The 26,337-nt window shown below is 39.3% G+C and overlaps 1 long non-coding RNA gene across 1 annotated transcript; it reads left to right on the top strand.

Annotated features, from left to right (window-relative positions):
* The first annotated feature begins 7,212 nt into the window (after positions 1 to 7,212).
* LOC122729578 lies at positions 7,213 to 11,810 on the top strand. The gene is made up of 3 exons (XR_006353336.1): positions 7,213 to 7,572; positions 10,390 to 10,512; positions 11,674 to 11,810. It is a non-coding gene; the product is annotated as an uncharacterized LOC122729578 (long non-coding RNA).
* The last annotated feature ends 14,527 nt before the right edge of the window (positions 11,811 to 26,337 follow it).

Below are 26,337 nucleotides of genomic sequence, written 5' to 3'. Positions count from 1 at the left end.
ACCATGGTCTGAATGGGATTATGTGCTGTATTAGAAAAATGTTGCCTGTGGAAATTAATCCTACATCCCCCACATAGGTATTAGATTTAAGAATGGAAGAATCCAAGAAACTAGAGCACAAGAAACAGCTCAGATTTATGAATAATTGTTTTTTCAAACTACAATTATGCACACTTAGGACTGTAGTTAAGTGGCATTTTGCTGCATTGTAAAACATAAATTTTAAATTAATTATTATCCATATATTTCCTTAGAAAGTTGCATAGGCCAAATCAATGAAAAATTAATGGCCATTATAATGTAACAAGAACCATTTTTATGTGCTTTGAGATATTGGAAAGTTGATATTTTTAATGTCCCTGAATTGCAAATTGTTCTTGAAGATTTTTCCTAATTGTACATAAAGCATAGGGATACTAATAAAATTGTTATATTTTTGCAGGTTTTATTATTTTCTCCACCTATTGCTTCATTTTCTCTCAACTTCTGTAATCATTATATGTTTACATCTAACTTTTTAAATATCTTTCCTAGGGGCAGCTAGGTGGCGCAGTGGATAAAGCACTGGCCCTGCTGAGTTCAAATCCGGCCTCAGACACTTGACATTTACTGGCTGTGTGACCCTGGGCAAGTCACTTAACCCTCATTGCCCTGCAAAAGAAAAAATCTTTCCTTTTTATTATGCTTATTTTTGAACTCTGGTTTGTTACATGATTGTATTCACCTCTCCCTTTCCCATTTACTTGTTTACTTGGTTTCGTTTTTGTTGTTTTTAACCTGTGGTGGTTCTTCAACATCTAAGTTCTTTTGGTCCTCATTACTTGAATAGTAAACTTCTCTTGCCTTTTTCCTATGTCTGTTTTTTGAAATGTCCTTTCTTCATCTCACTCTTTTTTTTTTCTTTTGCACAAGTCCAATATTCTTCCATTAATTTTGGAAAATAAGACAACTTTCCATTTTTCCCCTTAGTCTCTTGTTTTCCTAAGCTTGCTTTCAAATAAACCAAAATTCCATTGCCTTATAATCCATTTTCCCTTATCACCCAGGATCAGTTTCTTCAACAAATCTATACATCATCAGGAGCTTCCCATCCACCCCATTGATATCCCTTGGAAGCTTCTCTATCTTTAGACTTGTTTAAGAAATAGACTTCTGGGAATACTTAACAAAATCTCCTCTGATTCTAGAGAAAATGCTTTATAGGGTTCTGGAAAACCAACAAACGATCTGTATTACAAGTCAGGAAAAGTTATGCTGATTGTTTCTGCTTTTTATTCCAAGGTGGGTGAAGGGGTATAGAGAAAACCAGGAGAGGGAGAAATCTAATACCAAATTCCTTAGTTTGGCTAATTTGATGCTTGGCAATTTTAGACAATCATCTGACTTCTTTGAAGAAAGCTGGGGAAAAGTAATTTCCATGCACAGGTTTCTTGTTTTTAGATATGCTGTTATAGAGTTGGGAGGACTGGCAACAGTTGCATGACTTCCAACTTGTCCTTTCCTCCAGTCACATAATGCCTCTACTAAGTGTGAGACATTGTTCCTTTACAGAGAAGAGTCAGACTTATTATTTGAGGAGCTGTTATTTATGAGTCCAGTAGTATGGCCTATTCAGAATACAATATTAGCCAGGTGTGGTGGCCGGAACCTATAATCTTTGCTACTAGGCCTATGAGACTGGTGGATTACTTGAGTTCAAGAGTTTTCACCTCCAGTAAAGCTAAGCCTATTGGGTGTCCACACCAAATCTAACATCAATACAATGATCCCAGTTACCTAGGGAGGGACAAACCAATACAGGAGTAAATCAAAGCTCCCAGGCTAATCAGTAATGGGATCAGGCCTGTGAGTGGCCCCTTCCAGCCTGGGAGAGATAACAATAATTTAAACACACACAAACACACACACACACACACACACACACACACACACTCTGTTAGATATAGTCCTTCTTGCCCCAAATCTGACAGATTTGCAAGATAGACGCACAAGAAATTAGCTGAAAAGAAACATGGAAAGAACTGATATCTCCTGAATATACTCTTTTTTTCTTCTTTGGTGAGGCAGTTGGGGTTAAGTGACTTGCCCAGGGTCACACAGCTAGTAAGTGTTAAGTGTCTGAAGCTGGATTTGAACTCAAGTCCTCCTGAATCCAGGGCCAGTGCTCTATCCACTGTACCACCTAGCTGCCCCCTTAATATACTCTTAATAGCAACTTGGAAACATCATAGGTTGGTTCTTTTTTTTTAAAGCAGCATTAATTTTCTACCACAAAGGAATAGGAAATAAAATTTCTACCACTTGTTGCAAAACTCTAAGACAGGAAGTTTCTGGACCTTTAAGAATTAATCAATAGTGAAGGATTCTGGGGCAGCTTGGTGGCACAGTGGATAAAGCACTGGCCCTGGATTCAGGAGGACCTGAGTTCAAATCCAGCCTCAGACACTTGACATTAGCTGTGTGACCATGGGTAAGTCACTTAACCCTCATTGCCCCACAAAAAAGCAAAACCAAAAAGCAAATAGTGAAGGATTCTCCTCATCTCAAACACCATTTTAAAGGAATAGACCAGAGCAACCTTTGAAATTATGCAACAATTTTATGTTCCAACTTACCTTTCCAGACTTCCCTCCTTGTGCTTGCCCTTCCTTTGTGTCCAGCCAACTACTCACTGTCCACCATTCTTATCCTGCCCTTTCTTGGCTCCTTGATTTCATTCCCACTATCCTACAGGTAGAGCTTACACTACCACAGTCCCTCTTGTCTTGGTCTGTTGAACCTCCTTGCTTTAAGACCAAATGAAGATGTCATCTCATAGGAAATCTTCCCATGCCCTTATACCAGTTAGAAGTAATCTCTTTTGTACTATTTTTGTTTATTTGTATAATACCTCCCCACCCCCATTTTATAATCTAAAGCAAGCTGAGAGTAAAGGCCAGGCACAATAGTTTCATCTTTGTATTCCTAGCCAGCACAGTGCCTTGCACATCATAGGTGCTCAGTAAATGCGCCTTTGTTGTATGTTACATCGAATTGAATTCAGTTGAACTGAATCCTTCTCAACTGCAATGCCCAGATGCTTCATCTTTAATGGTTCCTCCTTGAACTGCACCCCAACTATAACCCTTCATTCTATCATAGGACTCATCACTAATGAGAGCAGTTACACATCTTCTTTTGAACTGACTTTCCCAAATGTAATCCCCAACTGCTGCTCTCCAACTGTTGTTTCTAACAGCCTAAGAAGCTTCCAATTTCACAGTTCTATGCCTTTGTCCATTCAAAGATATACTACTGTTTCTTGAATAATAATATTTCACACATATGGCACTTTACTTTTTCAAAGTGGATTCACTTACATTCTCTCATTTGATCCTCATAGCAACCCTGAATGGTAGTTAGGGCAGGCATTATTCATCCCATCCAGCCATCCACTCTGGGTTTCTTACCATCTGCCCTTCTGCTGCCATTCCTTCCCTTCCTTTCCCCCACCCACTCTCTACTTCTACCTCTGAGAACAGTAATTGAACCAATACAACCATTGCTCCTGGAAAGGGAGTTGTAGTCACTACTTCTGCTCCATTCAAGATCCCCATAACTTCCCACACCAAAACTCCCTTCCCTGGCCACCACCAGCTCTTTTTGTGTTCTTTCTAGAGTCTAATATAAGCTCTTTGAGTAGTAGAATAACAATTTGACTTTTGTATTTGTGTTCCCAGCACCTAGCGCAGTGCCTAGCAAGTAGCAGGCAACTTAATAAGTGCTTTTTCATTCACATATTCATCCTGATTTTATAGTTGAAGCAGCTTAACCTTTTTAGGCCTTTTTACTAATCTAGAGGGATGAAGATGATTTCTAAGGTCCTTTCCATATCTTAAATGCTATTATTTCTGTGAATTGTCCATGGTCACACAACATAGTTAGGAATAGATCCAAGACTGTAACTCAGAAGGGATGTACCCCTTATACTTTCAATTAAAAAGAAGAGGAAAAGGGTAGGTTCTCTCATTTGAATAATTGCTTGTTACCAGTTCAGTAGTTCTGTTTGCTATCTGCCATAGTCTAGAAACCACCCCTGATCACTGCATTGAAAAGATGAGGGATTGCTCTCTAGATTTGGTCTATCTTCCCAATTCCCCACTGTACTCTAGTTTTAAATGGGATTTTCTGAAATTAACTTTTATGATAATTATTTATCTTTAAAAGTGTAAACGTAGAACAAAGGAAAGCAAAGGCTTTCATGCTAACATTGTTCTGAACATGACATCTTATAGAAATGACTAGTTTTCCAAATGAAATAATTTTGAAAAAAAATTGGGGGGGGGGCTTGCCCAGGGTCACACAGCTAGTAAGTGTTAAGTGTCTTTGGCTGGATTTGAACTCAGGTACTCCTGAATCCAGGGCCAGTGCTTTACCCACTATACCACCTAGCTGCCCCCCTGAAAAATTTTATAAAGTAGCATATAGGATGTATTATTACATTGGTCTCCTTGCTTTAAATCTCTCCCCAATAAAATCCATCTTTTACTCAGCCATCAAATGATTTTCTTACTGTGTAGGTTTGACCATGTCAACCCCACTACTCAATAAATAGTTTAATGCTCCCTATTACATCCAGGATCAAATATCAAGTGCTTTATTTGACATTTAAAGTTCTATACAACCTCTTTCCAACATTTCTAGTCTTCTTACACTTTCCTCCTCTCCACATACTCTACCATCCTGTTTCACTGGCCACTTGTTATCTGACTCAATGCATTTCCAACCACTGTTCCCCAAGTCTGAAATGGTCTCCTTCTTCAGCTCTGCCTCAAAGTTTCCCTGGCTTCTTTCAAGGCTCAGCTCAAAATCCACCTTCTTCAAGAGGTTTTTCCCAGTCTTCTGAGCTGCTAGTGCCATCCCCTTTGAGATGCCTTCCATGTAATCTATATGTATCTTTTGTATACCTAGCTCTCTACATCTTCTCTCAAGAGCTAAGGCTGTTCTCCATCTCTAGTGCTCAGTACAGAGCCATCTACATAGTAAACACTTAATAAATGCTTTATGGGGGGCAGCTAGGTGGCACAGTGGATAAAGCACCTACCCTGGATTCAGGAGTACCTGAGTTCAAATCTGACCTCAGACACTTGACACTTACTAGCTGTGTGACCCTGGGCAAGTCACTTAACCCCCATTGCCCTGCAAAAATAAATAAATAAATAAATAAAAAATAAATGCTTTATGACCAACTGCCTGTGTCAGACATCCCATGTGGTATAAGGACACTGCGTGTAGGACTTTCTAGTTTTGAAGTGAGGCAAGGGTGTATCTCCTGGAGACCTTGGAAGAATTGTTACAGTGGGGAGAGAAAAAGACATGGTGTTAGAGCTTCTGCAGTCCCATCTTCATGCTTACCCTGTTCCCTAAATTCCAAACACCTTTCCTCAAGATTTCTCCTTTTCCTAATCAAAATAGGATCAGTACCATACCGACAAATATACCAATATCATAACTTTTTTTATGGCCTCAGCCATCACAAAATGAGCCAATCTGGATACAAGGGTAAATAAAGATGTACTCCTGGTATTAAAGGCATTTGCAACACCACAAATCTTCTAGACAGTGAATGATATCACTAGGAGTATGATAGCAGCAAATCAGAGATATTCTTATAAAGTTAGAGACTACTAATACAGCTTTGAACAAGATTGGTTTGGCCTATGGACTATCTACCAGGTTTTTGCCCAGTTTTCCAGTGGTCTGATTCAATGATGACTAGAACTATAATTAATGGTTTGTTCTCAGGAAACTTGAAAACTTTAAATAAAAACCAATGATCTAACCCCAAACAATTCTGCCAATTTCCTCAATCACAGAGTATGTTTGTTTAAATGTGGAATGAAAAGAAAGGTTTGGATGGTTCAATTCACCACAGGCAGTTTACCCAGCCCTGGAAATGGAAGAAAACCACTTCCAAAGTACCAGTCCCAGTGGTATTAGGGCTATCATAATGAACCCCTCCAAAATTCTAATGATTGAATTTTTTAGTTAAGTCAGAATCTTCCAGTCATAAAAACACAGTGGCACACAAAAGCCAAATCAACATCAAATTCTTAGGCAAATTGACTAATGTTAGTGTGCTTCCTTAAGTAAAAAGTAGGCTAATTCATTCTTTTCCTCACCTCTCAGGAGTACTTTTAAAATTAATTACATAGAAAGAATTGAGTTCCTAAGAGAAAAGTATTCTGTTTTCTTTTATTAATAATAACAGAATGTGATTATTACAAGGTCAAGATGAGCTATAATTTGTATACAAAGATGAAGCTTCTGATATACTGTCAGCAGGTAATATATTTTCAGTTGTTTTTCCAGTGAGGATAGGTTTGTACACCCACACTCATTTGCCTGGCCCCTTCATGTGATAGGGGACCCCAAATTTAATATAGTCAGTTAAGGTGTCAAGGAAACAATTGTAGTAGCAGAAAACAATTAAGTTTTTTCTCTTGTGGAGTCAGAAAGATAACCTACAGGAATATCAAAACAAGGGGACCATTAGTCAATATTATCTTCCCTATTTAAGTGGGTTCAAATATAAAATACCAAAAAAACCCCAAACCCAAGCCCAAATCCCTTATAAAAGAACCTAAGAAACAAGTTACCATAAAAGAAGCTAAGAAACAAGGTTATTAAATCTTATGAGTCCTATCTATACAAAATCGGCAAAAATACAAATGAATACACAAAGAAAGCTTTGGGAAACAAACTTGCTTATAACTGCTTTATCTGGGATCTGCTGTTTGGACTTGTTTGATTTTTAAAGTTTGTTTTCCCTTTTCAAAAAGTTAAGAAATGAAATCCTCAATATTGATTTTGTCATTTTCAAAAATTCGTCAACCTTCTTCCTCTTTTTATTCTAGAAAACTGGTAAGATCTGTTCAGATTTGTGGAGTTCAGGGAAGAGCTAAAGAAAGGGACAGGATAGAAGTTTTGTTTTTGTTTTGTTTGATTAAAGATTCAGCTGGAGAGAAATAGAAAAAGCTAGCAGAGATGGGAATGGAGTGTGAGAAGTAGAGGAAGAGAAAGTTGAAGTTTAAAGGGCGAAAACCTAGAGTAGAAAGTAGCAGGCTCGGATGAACCAGGCAACGAGAGAGAGAGAGAGAGAGAGAGAGAGAGAGAGAGAGAGAGAGAGAGAGATTGGAAAGCACATAGAGGAGTGTACAGTGAGGAGTGGAGAGCATGTGCAAAGGGAGGTAGGGGGTGTAAGAAGGGAATAAAGAAGGAGACTGAAGCAGAGAAGTGATGGAAAGGAGGAACACAGTGGAAGCAAAGAAAAACAAAAGGGAAGAAGGCAGAATGCCGTACAGAAAATCTGGAGTCGAAGTTGTCAGGCTTTGTAACTCGGAATATAGTAGAGGAAGAAAGGGTAGGATAAATTAGAAAGGAGGCTTGTAGGAAGAAAGAGACTGCCAAGAAGAGGACCTGGGAGCGGAAGAGAAAAGTGGTCAAAGACACGGAGGAAGGGGATCGTCAGAGGAATAGAGGTGACCAGACAGAGAAAGGAAAGGGCCACGGAGAAGAGAAGAACGTAGAAAAGTGAGATAGAACAGGGACAGAGGAAGGGTGGGAGGTCCGGGAAAGAAATAGATATTGGGGCCCTAGAGAGGGTAAAGACATAATGGGAGAAGAGAGTAGGGGAGGGACGGAGGGACCAGGAGAGACAGAGAGGGAGGGAGAAGAGAGGAGAGAGAAGAGGAGAGAGAGAGAGAAGGAGGGGGCAGAGGGAAAGAAGGGGACGAGTGGAAGAGACGAAGGGGGAGGGGAAAGGGGAGGTCGCTAGAGAGTCTGCAAAGGGAGGAGTAAAGGGTTGGCAGACTCTCCTCTCTGCCCCAGGGAGCCGGGGGTGGGTGGGAGCGGTGAGGGGCGGAGGAGAACTCCCGGGAAGGAGATGGGGGAGGAGGAGGGTGGAAACCGAGAGCAGGGACTGGCAGGCAGGTCACTGCTTCAGTGAGAGGTACCCCGAGAGGGGGGTGCGAGGAGCTGAGCTGACAACCCACATGTCAAATCCACTTTAGGACAAACTAGGTCAAGCTCCATCCCGAGCCAGGGGTTTCCCCGCCCCCGCGGGGCACCAGCTAGGGGTGGCCCACTCTGGCTCTAGCGGAGCTGGGGCATAGTCTCCTTCCTCTTCCTGCTCCGGGGAGTCTGGAAGCGAGAGAAGACCGAGCCTCGGGGTTTCCCTTCTCTCTCTTGCCTCTCCCTCTCTTCGTCTCCTTTACCTAGCCAAGTGCTTTTGGTACCTCTGGAGAGGGATTATGTTTATTCAGAACTTATTAATTGTTCCCTCAGTTGGCAAACTATTTTCCCATCCCTTCACTTTGCCCCACCCCCAGTTTCTCGTCCTCTTCCTACCCCGTTGGTCATCTGCTACTCCTTATATTAACAAAAGAGAGGCAGTGGAAGCTGAGATGAGGGTGACTGGGGGTGGGGGTGAACTAAGGCTAGTGTTCATTGCCCCAAAGGGGCCAGGGAAAGATTGTGCAGCGATCCTTGGTTAGCTCTCTTCTTTCCCTCTCCCCGGGAGAAGTGGGGTTGGAGGGAAGAAAGCCTGGGTGTGCGCGAGTTCGTCTGCGTGTGGGTCTCTCTGGCTCTGGTGGTCTGTCCTTTTTTGGGTTGATCCCCACCCTGGTAGCCTAGAGTTGGCCACAGTTTCACAGCGAGAGAAAGAGGAGGAAGGGGGAATGGCGGGGATGTGGCTGAGGAATGGTCTCGGATCCTTTTCAACCCAAGTCGTCCCCTCGCCCCCTCTCTCCTCGCCGTCTGGCTTTACCATAGTCCCCTCTCCCACCTGGGCAGGTTAGACCAAATCCCTTCTCGCCCCACCCGCAGAGGCCACTTCTTCCGGAGTGTCCCTTTATGGGAAGAAGAAGAGGCATGACAGCGGGACTACTTTGTGCGGCGGAAGGATCGTGCGCTCGGTTCAAGAGTGCAGAAAATAAACCAGGAAAAGAGAGTAGAGGGGAGGGAGTTGGGGGGTGGGGGTGGGAGGAGAGGGGTAAATAGTGGGGAGAAAGAGCCAGCTGCAATTCACTCTAGTGCATTAGGAGCTAGGAGAGGTCTTGACAAGGAAACCCTGAAGGGAAAATAAAAAGAAAAACACCACCCATAACCCACGAGCTTGCTCCCTGGTGTATTCTGCTTATGGTGTTGTCCTGGTTACTTTGGACCTTTTTTTTTTTAAACCAAAATGCTTTAAGAGGCTTCACGTAAAGACAAAAACCCAGCTCTACAAATATTCCCTACGGTAATTCTCTCCGGTTTTCATTTGCGTTTCGCCAAGAAAGAAAGAAACACACACAACACACACACACACACACACACACACACACACACACACACACACCTCTGAGCCTCCCTCGTGGGGTAATGAAACTCTTCACACAGACGGGATTTGACAGCGGTCCTTAGCAGTCAGTGACTGCTTGGAGGCTATTGCTTTGTGTGTGACACAAGTGTAAAGAGCTACAGAGAGGCGAGCTTTCGATTTTCTCTTCTTTCCCACCGCCCCTTTCTCAAATACTTTTTCCGCCCCTCCTGGAAGCCCCGACCGAGGTCTCCGACTGGAGCTGGACAAATAAAATTAGCTAAAAGCTTCGTTTGGAAGTAGGACATCAATTTATGTTTGCCCAATAGGGTATCACCTTGTAGTTTTTATTGTTTTGTGATTTTTATGCTTAGACTATACATCCATTCCTATTGCATGTGGGTCCATAATCAAATAACAGCCATCGTTTTAGCTGACTGAAAATTTACGGTGATTCAGAATTCCTAATCAAGCATTATACATATATGTGTATTATATATACATATATGTGTGTGTGTGTGTGAGAGAGAGAGAGAGAGAGAGCATTTTTCATTAGAGGTAGCTGCAAATTTGTTTTATGGCTTATTATTGGTTAAACAAACAATACAAAATTCTCTTTTATTTATACTACTTGATCATTTTAATTAAGACTAATTTTTCCTTCTCCAGGAACAAGGTAATATACATTGGCTTATAAGATACTTGGGATAACTATGATTATCTCCTCTACTCTCATAAATCTGAGTGAAATGTTCAAATGATCAAAAGAACTAAAACTAATGCATTGTCAACATGGTAACTACTTACAGTGTTTCATAGGAGTATTGTTACAGTGAATTAGAACAAATTTTTTAAAACCCATTATATTCTCATCCAAATATTATCAGGGCATTTTCATTATTCTGACAATACCTATTTCATCATAAAGAAGTCTTTATATTTAATTTTAAACCAGTTATTTAAAGGAATTTTATTTACAATATATTTATTGTTTTATATTTATATATCATCAATCAACAAACATTTATTAATCCCTTACTCTGTTCCAGGCACCATACTAGGCACAAAGGAAAAAATGAAAAATCCCTGATCTAAAGAAGATTAAATCCTATTTGAGGAAACAACATATACACATAAAACTATTTGCAAAATACAGAAAAACTAAATACAAGGTAATTGGGGAGAAAATACTAGCAACTGGGGAAATTCTGGAAAGGCATTATGAAGGAGGTAGTGTTTAAGATAAGCTCAGAAAGAAACTAGGGATTCTATATAGACACCTTATTTAACTGGATATCAATCTACGTAATATTATATATGTGTATATGTGTGTATATCCTGCAATTAGAATAACATCATCAATAAAGAAAACTGGATAATATATACAGTTTCAAATACAACATGTAGGATGTAGAAGGATAATTGTATTCAGATAGCATTAGCATTGTTATATAGGAGAGTGTATGTTATTTTATAATATTAAAAGGTTAACAGAGAAAGCTAATATGCTACTAAATGAACAAAATCTAATCCAGAAAGATTCTATGTGTCTTTAAACTATGTGGCATGACTAACCTGTGGACACCCATTAATATTCCACAAAGGAGTACTTTTGCTCTGCATCATCATAGACAATGTAAGGGTTTTTTTCATTGAGCAAAATATACAGCTGACACTGTATATGTCCTCAACAGTGATACATTTGCTTTTTGCCTAGACCAGGGATTTCATCAGTGGGGGCAACTACTTCCTTCCACCAAGCAGTTCATATGAATATCTTGCATGTAATTTACCATCTTAGACAATTGGTCAGAGTACAGAGAGATTAAGTGGTCCAGTGGCCACCTGGCTAGGATGTGTCAGGCTTGAACTCAGGTTTTCCTGGTTCCAAAGTTGGCCTATTATCCACTATGAAAGGCTGCTAATCATTGTAGGGAGTGTTAGCAAACAGATGAAAAGTAACCAATGGTCTAATATTTACCATTTTTGTAATCTGGTCCATAGAGAAGGGTCATCTATTGTTTTTTTTATGGAAGGGATGAGCTGGAACAATGTATTCTTTTTTTTTTTTTTTTAGTGAGGCAATTGGGGTTAAGTGACTTGCCCAGGGTCATACAGCTAGTAAGTGTTAAGTGTCTGAGGCCAGATTTGAACTCAGGTACTCCTGACTCCAGGGCCGGTGCTCTATCCACTGTGCCACCTAGCTGCCCCTATATATCTATTTTTAAAAAGATAAATTTATTAGACTTTTTGAAGAATGATTTGACAAGATTTAATATTTAAATTCAGCAAACATTTATTCAGCACTAATTGTGTATAAATCACTGTGATAGGTATTAGAGACACTCAACTAAAGTGAAAAACAATCTCTGACCTCAAGAAGCTTATTTCCTCCTCGGAGGGTACAAGATATACTCTGAGAAGTAAATACAAAGCTATCTCGGGATGCAAAGAAGACTGACAGCTAAAGGTACCTGGTAAGGCTTCTAATGGGGGTGGTGGGGGGTGGTGGCACTTAATCTGAGCCTTGAAGGGAGCTAAAGATTCTAAGAGATGGAGGTGAAGAGTGAGTATTCAAGGCACAGGAGACTGCCTGAATAAAAAGTACAGAGGAACAGGGGCAGGAGTTGGAATGTTCATGGTTTGGGGTGGGGTTTAGGGAGTGAATAGTAAGTAGGCTAGTTTTATAGGAATATAGATTGTGTGGAGAATAGCATAAAATTTGTAAAAGTAATCTGGAGCCAGACTGAAAAAGGTCTTAAGCCAAACTGTGAAGTATGTATTTTGCCCTAGAGACAATAGGAAGTTGGGAAGTGATGACATAGTTCAGTGCTTTAGAAACGATATTTTGACAGCTATTGTAGAGGATGGATTGGAAGAAAGAAAACCAATTAGGAAGGTATTTTCATAGTTAGGGAGAGAGGTGATTAGGGCCCAAACTAGTTTGGTGGCCAGGTAAGTGGGGAGGAGGATACAATGATGTTGTGGAAGTAGAGTTGACCAGACTTGACAGTTGATTGGGAATGGGGAGTAAAGGAGAGAGAATAGAGGATAATGCCAAAGTTTCTAAGATGGTTGATGGGATGGATGGTGGTAAGTTCAACAGAAAGAGGAAAGTTTGAAGAAGGGGTAGTTTTGGTTGGGGGTGGAGAGAAGAAGAATGATACTATTTTGGATGCATTGGGTTTGAGATGCCTATGGGACATTTCTGTTCTTGTACCTTGTCCTCACTCCTGTCTTCTTGAGAACTCCACTTGCTGCTGCTGACTTTTTTATCCTCCATGAAATCTGTAGACAATATACTCATCCATACAACTATCAGCCCAGAACACAATTTGTGTCACTACCACCTTAATAAACATTTTTAGGGTGACAGGAACCATTGATAATAAAAAACATATTGTATTGATTTTGAATAGTTATGCACTAAATAATGTGTTACATTGATAAAAAAACAAAGCTAACATTTCTCCAAGGAAAACAAATATGCAAAAATAGTAGTAGGTGATTTTGACACAGTACATAGAAGGATATAAAGAAACTGAACAAAAAAACCCAAATAAGATAGAAGTTACAGATTTGGATGGCATTGAAAAAATTACTTCATAGGCACAGAAAAAACAATGGTAAAAGAAGGCATATATATTTTCTTCAAATACAAATGAAACATATATACAAATTTATCATATTCTAGGTTCATATAGGTAAATATAGAAAAGCAGAACAAATTTAACACTGTTTATGGATCCAAATGCAATAAAACTGGAAGGACACAATGATGACACAATGAAAAGATGCAGGCCTATATGGAAATTTCAAAATGATTTATTGACTAAGGCCTGAATTAAATTAAAGAACAAATTATAAAAACAATAATATTACCTCAAAGATAATGACAACATAAATACAACATATCAAAATTGATGGGATGCAGCTAAAACAGTACTCAGAGACAAATTTATAACCCCAAATGCCTATATTAGTAAGAGTGAGGGAATTAACTGAGTTGAATTTGTCTTGAAAGAAATTAGAAAATAAGCAACAATATCAAAAGCAAACATAACAGTATTGCTAAGATAAATGTAAAAATAAATAAAATGGAAAATAAAATTGATAAGTAAAACTCAGAAAAATAGTTTTAAAAACATTATGATTAATATAAAATTGGAAGAATTAATTTTCAAAAAGGAAAAAAATCAAATAACCAAAATTTAAGAGAATATGATGAATGCTAAAGGAATTTAAAAACTAGCAAAGATTTATGTTAAGAAAATTGAAAACTTGAAGTGAATCAATAAAGTTTAAAAAAATAAATTAAATCCTCCAATTGATAAAAAAAGGAAATATATCAGTCTCTGAAGGAGAAATCAGACAGGAAGCTAATGAATTTTCACATAGTCATGGGAAACATACATTCTTAGAATCATAGAGCCTAAGAGCCAGAAGAGATCTCAGAGACCGACCTGTATTTGACCAAGAATTCCTTTAAAAACTCCTTAATAAGTGGTTATATGGCCTCTGCTTAATGGGTTTTCATTGAGAAGGAAACCACTTCCTCTGAAGACAGCCTTTTCTAATTTTGTATGACCTTAATTGATAAGAACATTTTCTCATATAAGGTATTATCACTTTGTTACATGGATATTTTAGTTGCTGAAAATAGCAGAAAAATATCATTTGTGTGTTATCCGTATGTGTGTATACATACATACATACATACCAGACAGACAGACAGCTAGGTGGCTCAGTGGGTAGTTCACTAAGATTGGAATCAGGAAGACTCATCTTGAGTTCAAATCTGGCCTCAGATACTTCCTAACTGTGTGACCCTAGGCAAGTTCTTAACCCTGTTTACCTCAGTTCCTCATCTATAAAATGATCTGGAGAAAGAAATGGCAAACCACTCCAGTATCTTTGCCAAGAAAACCCCAAAATGAGGTCACTAAGAGTTGGACATGTCTGAAACAGCTGAAAAACAACAAAAATGTGTGTGTATATATATTTTTAAAAGACTGTCACACTTTCTCAGCATTTTTCTTCAGGGTCTTGAATAGCAGAGAAGAAACTTTGCCCAGGAGAAGAGCTGTGAAGACAGGAAAGGGAACAAATAGTAAAGAAGTAATTTTTCTCAGCAGGTGACACATAGTACACAGATTGCTCCCTAAAGAGACCAAGGACATCAAAGCCTGCCATTCAGAGTTGTGCATTATTTTTAACACATGGATTTCCCAACCCATTGCCTCCCTGTTCTGTTAATGTATGTTCACTTTCCCTAAAACATTGCTTGCATTGGTGGGAGAGTGAGGCCCAGGGTTTAAGGAGAGAATGTAATGATTCAATTATTCTTCCTTTTGTCTTTGATTGAGTAAAAGTTATGATTATTCTTACATTTATTTGCCTTAACACTTAGAAATATTTCATGTTTGAGAGCCAATGGCGTCAATGGGACTGATTTTAGTGTCAAAGAGAAGCACTCTGGTAGGGGCTTAGGATCTATAGTTGTGAATAATTAGAGTGAGTAATAAGAGTGACCCCACCAGGGTTGTTTACTATAGTAGATACATACCTGGTGTTGCTGGAGAATCCATAAAATTAAACAAATTTGATTCAGTTCAACACATTAATTAAGCATCTACTACATGCTTAAACAGTGAAGTCATCTTGACCTTGGTCCTTTTTGCAGCATGTCTCTCTCCCCACCAGGATATTCACAGACCATCTCTTCTATTCACAGACCATTCAACTTTGGAATTCTGGAGAAACTATCTAGATTAGTGGGTGTCAGTTTTTGCTCATCTCAAATAATTCTTCCCAGCAATTAATCAGGATACCAAGGCCTGGTTTGGTAAAGGCAACTTATTATCTGCTGCTATACCATGCTCCCAACTTCCCTCCACTCCCTTCTTACCTCTTGCTCAGGAAACAGAAAAAAAAAAAAGATTACCAATACCATTTGAAAGTGCATGATAAAATATTACCCTTTAGGTCCCCTCAAAATCCCTGTGACTGCACAGACCAAAGCTCCCTTCCCTGGCCACCTCATAGGATGTTATATCTAGTAATTGATTGACAGTAAAAGTGTCTCATTTTTATATATCTATCCCTAGCATCTAGGGCAATACCTATAATAGGCGTTTCATAAATGCTTATTGATTAAATGGTAGATTCTAGCACTGTGCTAGAAACTGGAAGAACAAGGATGAAAAACAAATGGCATAGGCTAGGTCCTCCAGTCTAATAGAAGAATGAAACACAAATAATGAATCAGTCAATAAACATTTATTAAGTACCTACTATGTATAAGGCACAGTCCAAACAGCTGTTTATACAAAAAGAGGCAAAAGATAATTCCTACCCTCACTAATGAGGAAAACAACAAGCAAACAAATATATACAAAGCAAGCTAGATACAGGATAAATAGGAAATAATCAACAGAGAAAAGGCCCTAGAATTAAGAGGAGTTGGGGAAGGCTTCCTGTAGAAAGAAGATGGGATTTTAGTTGGTATTAAAAGGAAATAAAGGAAAGAATTAAGTGGAGATAATGAAGGAGAGCATTTGAGGCATGGTGGATAGCCAAGGAAATGCCTGAAGCTATCTTGTTCACCGAACAGCAATGAGACCAGTGTCACTGGATCAAAGAGTAGGAGGTGGGAAGTAAGGTGTAAGAAGACAACAAAGATAGGTGGGGGAGATTATGAAGAGCTTTGAATGCCAAACACAGCATTTTATATGTGATCTGGAAGGTGATTGGGACCATGGGAGTTTATTGATTAGGGAGGTAACATGGTGAGATCTGAACTTTAGGAAAATCATATTGGTGGTTAAATGGAGGATGAGTTGGAATAGGGAGAAACTTGAGGCATACTGTGCAGGAACACCTCTCCCCCACCAGCAATTCCTCCTATTGGGAGAGGTTGAGACTTGTACATTCCTTGAACTTGGGAATTCTAAGCTTCTGTAGGGCTGTCTGGCATGAATATAGTGAGTCCTTAAGGAATTGAGGGGAAGCTGATCGGCTGTGGGCTCAGGTCTGTGAGTGGCCTACATATTTCCAGCTTGGGTGAGATGGGGATACCTAGTTTAAAAAACAACTTCAACTGAACCCAAATGAAATTCAGTTAAAATGAAAATAAAAGTCAATGTTGATTAACAGAATCCAGGACATAAATATCAAGATCTGCTAGCAAGATAGAAGGGTTATAAACAGGAAGGCATCGCAGAAAAGCAACAAAAGAGTTAAATATAGAGGGTAGGAGTCTTTTACACTGAATCCTAATTGTATTTTACATGCTTATGCTAATTGCCTTTTAGATTTCTAGGCTAACTGCTTCCTTTCATAGCTAAAGTGGACCATCCCCCATTGCACTGGTCTGGGACAATTGCCATTACTTATTGACCTAGGGACAACTCTGACTCTTGGAGTCTGCCAAACCTTACCAAGGCTCTGCCAAACTAGCTAGCTTTGTCATGGGCCTACTCTATAATGGCCAACAGACCCTCTCCTACTAAAGTACATATTCATTTCTCTGGCCTAGTCTAAGGCCTCTTTTGTCTTTGAAAGGGTCCTTTTTAACACAGGTCAAAGAGGAAGAAATAAAAGGTGGGAGAAGAGAGTTAGAAACAAATGGAGAGGGGCACCTAGGTGTCCCAGTGGATGAAGCACTGGCCCTGGATTCAGGAGGGCCTGAGTTCAAATCCAGCCTCAGACACTTGATACTTACTAGCTGTGTGACCTTGGGCAAGTCACTTAACCCTCATTGCCCTGCAAGGAAAAAAAAAAAGAAGAAAGGAAGGAAGGAAGAAAGAAATGGAGACAAAAAGAGATAGACAGACAGATAGAAAGAGACAGAAACTGAAACCAAGAGTGATAGGATCTGATAGGAAGAAACAGTTACTGAGAAACCACAGAAGCCATTCAAGGAATAACTCACTTTCAAAGGACAGATTGGTGAGCTTTCACTTTAACCTGCCCAGTCTCACAACCAGCACACCTTGCCATGCTGTACCATCCCCCTTCCTACCTTCTTCCTAACTCTATCTGCAGGAACAGCGAGAACCAGCACTACCATTCCTGGAAAAGACATAGACATAATTTGCCCTATGGCTCATATCACCATTCCTTCTTACTTCTCTGTACAAAACATGCTTCTTGGCTACCATTCCCTATGGAATTTTCTTCTCCTAATGGAATGTAAGCTCTTCAAACACAAGGACCATCTTGCTTGCTTGCATTTGTATCCTCAGCACTTAGCACAATGCCTGGCACATAGCAAACACTTATTCAATGCATTTTCACTAGTTCGCTCAACATACTCTTTAAACTCCTGCCTCAGATTTGTCTTAACTGTGTAACCCTAGGCAAGGCACACTCAACCTCAGTTTCTCATCTATAAAAGAGGCCAATAATAATATTGTTGTAGGAGTCAAATAAGATAGTGTATGTAAACTGTTTTGCAAACCTTAAAGGGCTTTATTATTCCCCCCCACATACACACATACACCAGTTAACATATTATCAAAAGGTTAATGAGCATACGGATGGGATTGTGACAGGCCAGAAATTGGTTTAAACATAACTTTAGCTGGCAATGGCTGATGAGGAACTTTTCTTTCAGGTGAATGATGAGAGGAAAAGAACCTCTCTGAAAAGAAAATTGGGGTTGCCTTTCGTGTCCTTCTGGGGCTCCCTCACACTGGACAAAATGAATCCCTACCTTTGTTCAGGCTGCTTCTGTTCAGGGTCACTGAGCAGGTTTTTACAAACCATGGAAGGCTGGGAAAGGAAGGTTCATTATGTATTTTTGTGCTGCTCCTTTAGGAAAGTAATCACTTAAGCAGTGAGATTACAGTGAATAGAGTGCTAGACTTGGAATCAGGAAGACCTGAGTTTGAATCCTTCTACAGATACTTCCTAGCTGTGAGACTCTGGAAAAGTCACTTAAGTTCTTAGTTTTCTCATTTATAAAATGGAGCTGATCATAGCACCTTCCTTACAGTGCTATTATAAAGATCAAATGAGATAGCATAAATAAAAGTTTATAAACCTTAAAGTGCTATATTGTGAGAATATTTTAAATTGACTAGGGCTAATTTGGGGGGCTAATCTGATTGGGGTACTTAATCTGGGACTGTTGACTATTTGGCTATCTGACAGCTATTAATTTAGTATGGGCCATTTCTAAAGTTCCACCACACTGCTCCCAAATTGATAAACTAAAGATTAAGAAGGCTCTTAACTAAACTATCAAAGCAGAGTTTATTTATGAGATACTATTGAAAATTAAGAATACAGGGAAATAAAATGTACAACCTGACTGCATTGCGGTGAGTCTCTTTCCCACCTGCTGTGCCTGGAACTTTTTTAATACAATAAGGGCCTTAGCCGTGCCTCACCTCAGGGCACTCAGGTACTTTATTCTAACTCCCCTTAATCTTCACTTTCTCCAACCTGTACCCTGTGCTGACCACTTCTGTGCTCTCCGATGCCTCCTTGTAGCCCGCCGTGCTCCGACCTTTCTAATCTCGTCAGCCGCTACGTGATGTCTTCTTCGCCTCCTCTCGTTTGTCTGAACCCCTTCTCAGCCTCTCTTGTCTGCCCCCCCAATCTTGTCCGCTGGCCTTTCCTCCTTGCTCCTAGTCCTGCATTACTGTTCGTCTCATCCCCCGTCTCTCCTTTCTAATCTCGTCAGCCGCCCTCTTGACCTCTTCTCAGCCCCCTGTCTCCTTGTCCAAACCGAACCCCCCTGAGTTTAACCCCCAGGTCTATATATACCTTTTCTTCTCTCCACTCAAATCTCGGGGCTTCCTGCGCCCCCACAGACCAAGCTAATCTGCTAGCCAGAGCTGCGGCTTGGGGGGTGGGTGTTGTGCTCAGCGCCCCAGCACAGGCTAGCCCAGATCTTTTGGATCGCTCCGCTCAGGTCGGAGGGAGCTGGGGGCTTTTTTTTCCCTCAGCTGTCTGACCTGGTGTCTTGCACAGCCCATGGGGCTTTCTGGCTCAGCTGAAGCAGAGGGGGAGGGGAAGAGACCCTGAAGGCCTAAGGCTTTCTAATCTTAGCCTAAAGGTAGGGTCCCCAAATCAAAATAAATTTCCACAATATAAATGCTAGTTACTATTATTATTGATTGTAAACTTAGGACCCTGAATACTTTATTGGATCAGATTTGAACAGATAGGAATCTCAAGAGATGGCCCATATGTTTTAGAACTAAGTCTCTAAGAAGTGAATGAGTACTATCTTCTCATTCTATAGGTGAGAAAATCAAGGCCCAGAGAGTGACTGTCCCTAACCTTGGGTTTCAATTAATTTCCTACCTCTCACCCTTTTCAGCAAAAGGACTTCTCTCTATTTATGGAGGAAATCAAGTCCTTATACCTCAACCACATATCTTCATATATTCTCTCTTCTTCCTTAGTCTCAGAAGATGAAGTCTTCTTTCCAAGGATAATCCCTCCACTTATTCCATCAATCAATTCCATCTTCTCTTTTCTTCTTCAGGAGCTTTGTCCATTGACCTCTATTATTTTAAACTTCTACCTAATTGTTCATCCCCTATAATTGTGCTCAGGTCTTCCCATACTAAAAAAAAAAAAGTCTTCTAGACCCATCAAATTATTTTATCTCTCCTCTTGTTTACTGCTAAAAATCCTATAAAGAATTCTTTATACTAATTTTCTCCATTTCCTCACTAACCACTTACCTCAACCCCTTTCAATTTGGCTTCCCTGCCTGTTACTATAGGAAATAGCTCTCTCAAATATTGGTAAAGGGGGCAGAGCCAAGATGATGGAAAGAAGCCAGGAAGTTGCCTGAGTTTTCCTGTGTTTCACTCAAAACCAACATAAAATCAAACCTCTAAACAGATTTTGGAACTACAGAACCTTCAAAAAGACAGAGACAAAATCCTCCTACTTGAGATCATTTAGAGGACTTCAGGAAAGGTCTGTTTCATCTGGGTGAAAGGGGAGGCTGGCTCAGCACAGCTCGGTGCTGCTTGGCTCAGCAGGCAGCTCAACACAGCTACAGCTCCACACAGCTGAGAGTGGAGCAGCTAGGTGGCACAGTAGATTAAAGCTTCAGTAAGAAGCTAGAAACAGGGGGGGCAGCTAGGTGGCACAGTGGATTAAAGCACTGGCCCTGGATTCAGGAGGACCTGAGTTCAAATCTGGCCTCAGTACTTGGCACTTACTAGCTGTGTGACCCTGGGCAATGTAACGTTTAAAATCTAAATTGTGGTCACCTTAAATTAGAAGGTTTAACACCAGTCTTTGGGCATTAAGCATTTATTAAAGTATACAGGTATTCGCATGGAGTTCAGAAAGTTAAGAAAAGGCCTATATAACCTAGAGTTTCAACCTGGTCGGGTTCTTTCTCAAGTCCTCCGCCATGAGCCTGCTTCAACCATGAACTCACTAGTAAGTTGATTGTGGAAGCTTTTTATAGGTCTGGAACAGAGGCGGTCCTTACACACTGCTTCAAGCTGATTGGTTGGTGTCCTCCAAATCCATCGGTTCACTGAACTGAAGGTGTTCTCAAGTTAAGTTCAAAGTCTAGCTTCTGAGAACAATACCTTCTTAAGGGCTAGTCAGGTGTGATTACAATCTAGGTAACTTTGAAGTAGACTAATCAGCAGTCAATCACTCTCACTTGATTCAATCAGTTTAGATTAATCTCCAGGTGGGTCTTTGAGTATCTGCTAAATCCCATTATTTTATCACAGCAAGTCACTTAATCCCTCATTGCCCCACCAAAAAAAAAAAATTAAATTAAATTAAATTAAAAAAAAAGAAACTAGCAACAGTGACCCCTGTGCCCCAGGAGCAGACCTCAACTTTATAAGTTTAAAAATAGATTACAACATGAGTAAGAAACAAAGAAGGACACTTGCCATTGACAGCTTCTATGGTGAAAGGGAAGACCAAAACTCAAACTCAGATGAGTTTGTCAAAATGCCTACAAGTGAAGACTCAAGTGGTAAGAGCATCTTGTCTCAAGAACAAAAAGCCTTCTTTGAAGAGCTCAAAAAGGATTTTAAAAAACAAATGAGAGAGGTAGAAGAAAACAATGGAAAAAGAAATGAGAGAAATGAGAGTTATGTTGGAAAAATGTAACGATTGGAATGACGCCACCTGCTGGATACTTACTGTAGAGGAGTTCTGCCCATGAAGGGAAGGTCTTTGAGGGCAAGACCAGGAGTCAGGAAGTGACGCGGGCTAGTGGGAGGAGGAAGGAAGAGACTGGCGCTCAGTCTCGCTCGCTTTTCCTCTGGACTCTGGTGGAGAAGGGAGCTAGAAATGTGCTCTCCCTTTAATAGATAGAAATCTAGGCCTTTTTCTCTCTCTTTACCAAATTCTTATTCTCCTTAATAAATGCTTAAAAGTCTAACTCTTGCTAAAGCTTATAATTTATTGGCGACCACTCATTAGATATTTTAGACAGTTTAGCTAGAATTTTAGCCCTTAACAGATGGCTGACCACGAAGAGGAAAGCTAAACCTCAGTCTTCTGATCTTCTGGTTGGTTAAGGCATTTTCTCTACCCTCTCCCTTTAACTGCTAAGTACTGGCGTACTGGCTGTGTTTTCCCTTTAAATTTTTTCGAATGGATCTTTTAAACTCCCTAATTACCCTATTTTTGATTTTAGTCTGTTTAACCAGACAAATGGGAGATAAGATCATGTTAATGCTTTGTTTTTGTGGATTTTCTATTTTTCTTTTTATTTTTGTTAAAAGAGCCAGCAACTTACTCACACAAGGAAATATCTCTCCCTCTCCCAACCATGCTTTTTCAGAGAAACCTGAAGAGATTCCTGCAGCTTTTCCCAGTTCTAACACTAATTGTTGCTCTAATTTTGCATGCCTGGAGGCAATGACCCACCCTCTAGAAGCTTTTAATCCCCTAGCACCTGGAGGCAAAGTGGGGGAAGAGGAATCCAGGCCTGAGTTCAAAATCAAGTCTGATTCAAATTGCTCTGGTCCCTCCCCTCCTCTCCAGACCCCACCCTCTACTCCTCCTATGGCCAAGCCCATAGCTTCCCCTGCCTGGGAAGTCCAGAGATCTGATGCGCATGCTCAACTTTCTCTAACTACATTTGCAGCTTCAGGCTCAGCCCTTCCCCAGCCTGGATGTGCTTCTGAGAGAAGCTTAGAAAGCCCTTTAAATTCCACATATGCCCGTTTTGTTCATAATTTTGCTAACCTGCTTTTGTCTTTAATTAGTAATCTTATAAAGCATTTGTATGGTGAAAAGACTGACAGACAATATAGAGGGGTTAAAGAAGAAAAACTTAAGCTGAATAAGAATGACAATCACCATAGTTCAAGACTCCGCTTCTTTTGCCATGGAAGGGTATATATTTTACAGAAATGTGGAAGTAAACAGCAAGATATTGATATGAGTATTGGGGATTTTAGATATCGGAATCAAAAGTGTTCTGAATTCACTCAGAGTAATAGTATCAGTTCAGAGGTTACATAGGATTTCTATGCTATTACATATGCATTTTGAAATTAATGGTATGGGTTTATTTTCATAGAGATTTTCATGCATTTGAGATTGTGTTTTATACTTAGTTTTTAAAACAAGGAGAATATTTGTAAAAGCTTTTTATAGTCATGTGATCAAGTTTATATTTTATAATACTCTTATTGATATTAAGTTCATATTCATTTAGATTTCCTTAGTTTGAATTTCACTGTCTTTTATTGTTCCATTTGTATTTTCTTCTATTCATTTGTCTATCTAATTTTGAAACATGGCAAGATGGTTTTGATTTTATTATACAATGTTAATTCTAGGAGTATTGTGCTCCCATATTCCGAGTTGTTTGTTTTTGTTATTTTTTCTCAACTGATTATTTGATCAAACTCTTTAAAGCATTTCCCTGGCAAATTGTTTGCCATGGCAAGTGTAAATTGATTCTAGAAGTATTATTTTTGATAAGCATATTCAAAAAAAAAAAAAAGAGGGGAACATTTGTAAAAGTTTTCTTTTTTCAAAAAAAAAAGTTCTTTGAGATTCTGTTGTGCTTTAACTTGTATTTAAGTATGTTCTGATTTTTCACAAAAGTAATTGTATACTAAGTAAAAAAAAGGGTATTATTTGAAATTGTTGCATAATTATATATTATATTTTGAGTCAAGATGTATTCACATTTTTTGCAATCATTTATTATCCTCAATTTTAAATCCATATGAGACTTGGATTATGGGAACTTATCATTTAAGACATTAATTGCCTTTATTCTGAGTTATCAGATGCCAGTTGGCCAAGATGCCATCCAATCACAAGAGGAATACATGCAAGAGCAGACACTGAACTGTCACATGAGGGGAGACATGCATGAAGTCAAGGTATGGCCAAGGGAACGGCTTTTGACAAATGTTGAGGTTGGATTCTCTTGGTTTAATATTTTATTTTATTTTTCCCCACAATATTGTACAGATGGCTGGAAGTATTGATCCCACCCATCTCACTTCTACACCTGGCTTCTATGCTCCCTCCTATATGCCTGATGCCATGGACCATCTCAATCCCATGCATCTGATTAAGTCTGACTCAGTTTCCTCCAATATGTTCGGTGGCATGGACGTATATTCCATCCACCTATTTTAAGCCTGGCATACTGTATGGGCAGTACATATTGCTCAAGTGTGGGAATGTTCATATCCCATCATTTCTCTGTTCTTTTATGGTAACCCCCATAATTATCTCAGGTGTCATGATAAATAACAGTGTTGAATTTGGCCTTGACATCTGTTACTAATTATATTAGATTTTAAAATTTCTCATAATGGCATGAGGATAATTAGGCAGATGATGCAAAAAGTGATGAAACAGATAAAAATTATTTTTAATAATTAATATTGCAGCAATTGTCTTCTCAATTACCCTCCATAAGGGGGGGACTATAGTAATATTATAATTTTAAAGAATGTTTCAATTTTTGTTTTATTATATGTTTCATGTGTAACAACTAAGATTCTGTATTCCCTTAGACATGTTTTTGAGAACTTTCATTGTTTGATTTTATTATTGACAAAGCTATTTTAAAGTTGTGTTAAGCTCAATTTTGTAGGAAATTTTCCTGGCTGATTACCAGCATCCATACCTCAACCCCTGAAAAGACTTCCATTCCATGACTACACCTAGAGGACATCTGAGAAAAGACTTTCAGAGACTTTAAATGAACAGTTTTGATTTGTTGTTTTTGTTGTTTTTTTCTCTTTCTGTTATAATATACACCATCTGTAACATGTATTCTCTGGAGAGGCCCTCCCTTTGCAAGACTAATGTCAAAGCGTCGGTTCATGAGGACAAAAAAAATCGCCCCTCTGGACAAAACTTTCCTCTCTTCCTTTTCTATATTGTTGTTCACATATTATTAGTTAGCAATAGTTATCATATTGTTTTTACTGTTCCGTCAAGGAAACATTTTGTTTCTTGAGGAACAACAGGGGGGACTGTAACGATTGGAATGACGCCACCTGCTGGATACTTACTGTAGAGGAGTTCTGCCCATGAAGGGAAGGTCTTTGAGGGCAAGACCAGGAGTCAGGAAGTGACGCGGGCTAGTGGGAGGAGGAAGGAAGAGACTGGCGCTCAGTCTCGCTCGCTTTTCCTCTGGACTCTGGTGGAGAAGGGAGCTAGAAATGTGCTCTCCCTTTAATAGATAGAAATCTAGGCCTTTTTCTCTCTCTTTACCAAATTCTTATTCTCCTTAATAAATGCTTAAAAGTCTAACTCTTGCTAAAGCTTATAATTTATTGGCGACCACTCATTAGATATTTTAGACAGACTAGCTAGAATTTTAACCCTTAACAAAAAGAAGCACAAAAGTTGACTGAGGAAAACAATTCCTTAAAAAAATACAATTTAAAAAAAGAAAAAAAATTTAAAATAAATTTTTAAAAATACAATTGGCCAAATGAGAGAAAAAATTGGCCAAATGGAAAAAGAGGTGCAAAAACTTACTGAGGAAAATGATGCTTTAAAAATTAAAATTGGGCAGATGGAAACTAATAACTCCATGAGACACCAAGAATCTGTCAAGCAGAATCAAAAGACTAAAAAATAGAAGAAAATATGAAATACCTCATTGGAAAAACAACTGACCTGGAAAACAGATCCAGGAGAGATAATCTAAGAATTATTGGAATACCTGAAAGCCATGATCAAGAAAAGAGTCTAGGGGGCAGCAAGGTGCTGCAGTGGATAAAGCACTGGCCCTGGATTCAGGAGGACCTGAGTTCAAATCCAGCCTCAGACACTTGACACTTGCTAGCTGTGTGACCCTGGGCAAGTTACTTAACCCTCATTGCCCTGCAAAACAAAAACAAAAACAAAAACAAAAAAAAAGAAAAGAGTCTAGACACCATATTTTAGGAAATTATCAAGGAGAACTGCTCTGAAATTATAGAATCAGAGGATAAAATCATTATTGAAAGAATCCACTGATTAATTCCTGAAAGAGACTCCAACAGGAAAACCTCAAGGAATATTGTAGCCAAAGTCCAGAACTGTCAGGTGAGGAATAAAAGACTCCAAGCAGCCAGAAAGAAATAGTTCAAATATCATGGAGCCAGAGTCAGGATTGCACAGGACCTGGAAGCTTCAACATTAAAGAATCACAGGTCTTGGAATATGATATTCCAGAAGGCAAAGGAGCTTGGATTACAACCAATAATCAATTACCCAGTAAAACTGACCATTCTCTTTCAGGGGAAAAGATGGACATTTAATGAAATAGGGGACTTCTAAGGTTTCCTGAGAAAAAAGCCAGAACTGAACAGAAAATTTGATCTCCAAATACAAGATTCAAGAGAAGTATAAAGAGGTAAAAAAAGAGGGGGAGGGGAAGGTTGTTCAATGAGGTTAAACTGCTTACATCCCTATGACGGAAGATATAACTTTTAACTCTTAGGATTTGTATCTCTATTAAGGTATTGTTATTAAATTGACTTTGATGTGATGACGTAAAGAAACTTAAGGGGCAG

Source organism: Dromiciops gliroides, chromosome 5, assembly GCF_019393635.1.
Source record: "Dromiciops gliroides isolate mDroGli1 chromosome 5, mDroGli1.pri, whole genome shotgun sequence".
NCBI classification, from domain to species: Eukaryota; Metazoa; Chordata; class Mammalia; order Microbiotheria; family Microbiotheriidae; genus Dromiciops; species Dromiciops gliroides.
Note: the sequence above shows the minus strand (reverse complement) of the source record. Positions and strands in the feature narration are given on the sequence as shown.